This window comes from Octodon degus, unplaced genomic scaffold (genome assembly GCF_000260255.1).
Source record: "Octodon degus isolate 3935 unplaced genomic scaffold, OctDeg1.0 scaffold00178, whole genome shotgun sequence".
In the NCBI taxonomy this organism is placed as follows: domain Eukaryota; kingdom Metazoa; phylum Chordata; class Mammalia; order Rodentia; family Octodontidae; genus Octodon; species Octodon degus.
In genome coordinates this window covers 415,344-416,618 of record NW_004524754.1, presented here as the reverse complement: position 1 = coordinate 416,618, position 1,275 = coordinate 415,344, and the positions used below count along the sequence as shown (strand labels likewise).

Sequence of the window (1,275 nt, the reverse complement as noted above, 5' to 3'; positions counted from 1 at the left end):
GAAGCATCCACTTAAAGGCCTGAGCTAGGGCCAGGCCCCCTGCTGCGGGATTTAAGAGGGGCTTTCGGAGTTCCTGTAGAACCTCCAAGTATAAGTCTGGAGCCAGCATTGTGTAGGAGCAGTAGCGCCCTCTAGTGGCGGTGTGGAAAGGGGTATGGTTGGGAGCAGGTGCTTCAGTTAGGTCATCTCACTAGAAGAAAGCGAATAGATGAGATTTTTTTTTTTTTTTTTCCGGAAACGGGAATGGAACTCAGGCCCTTGCGCTTGCCAGGGAAGCACTTACTCCACTGACGAATCTCCCTAGCCCAAATAGATGGGAAATACAACTAGAAAGTAAAAAATGAGCTGGGTGTGGCCATGCAAACCTGTGATCCTAGCACTTGGAATGCCAAGGCAGGAGAAGCATATGATCAGGGCAGCCTGGACAATAGAGCAAGTTTTAGGCTAGCCTGCTAGTGAGACCATGTCTAAAGAAAAGGAACATGAATAAATAAATAGAAAAGAAAAATGAAGGTGGTGAAGTTGAGAGGTGGATGATGGGAGTGGAGGGAGGCAGGTAACCCCAGCACCGGCTTCCTTTGTGTTTCTTGCTCAGGCTGAACTCCTGCTTCCACACCTTAGCCCCAGCCATTTCCTCTGACTTGCACTACTATGCTTGGGTGTCACCTCTGCAGTTAGCTGTCCCCAGCCTCTGCCTGGGGGCTCTCAAGATTGTAACACTGTTTTAATTATCTTCCTGGCTCTTTATCACCGTGTGAATTGGTCTGATTTGGGTTTTTTTTTTTTCCTCCTCAAAATATAAAACCCAGGCAGGTGTTGTGGCACAGGGCTGTAAACCCAGCTCTTCAGGGAGTTGAAGCAGGAGGATTGCAAATTCCAGGCCAGCCTGGGCAATTTAACAAAATGTTACAATTTAAAGCATTGGAGGACCAGCTGGAGATGTAGCTCAGTGATAAAGCCCCTGGGTTCCATCCCCAGTGCCACTAAATAAATAAATAAAAATCTCATAGAGCTGGGACTTTTCTTTCATGTTTGTGTTCCTGGTTCCTAGAAGAGTGCCTGGTACATAGTAGGTGATCAGCACAAACGTGTTGGATGAGTTGAATATAAGAATAGAAGGTTTGCCTGTGGGTATGGGGGCATAAGCCTATAATCCCAGAACTCGGGAGGCTGAGGCAGGAGGATCATTGCAAGTTCCAGACCAGCCTAGGCTACAAAGTGAGCTCAAGGCTAGTCTGAACTGCATAGTGAGATCCTATCTCAAAAAGACAAAAA

The 1,275-nt window shown here is 47.1% G+C and overlaps 1 protein-coding gene across 1 annotated transcript in view; it reads left to right on the top strand.

The window, feature by feature from the left end:
• Nucleotides 1-1,275, top strand: part of P3h3 (prolyl 3-hydroxylase 3) — an 11,718-nt gene that overhangs the window by 6,496 nt on the left and 3,947 nt on the right. The gene's annotated exons all lie outside the window — the stretch shown is intronic.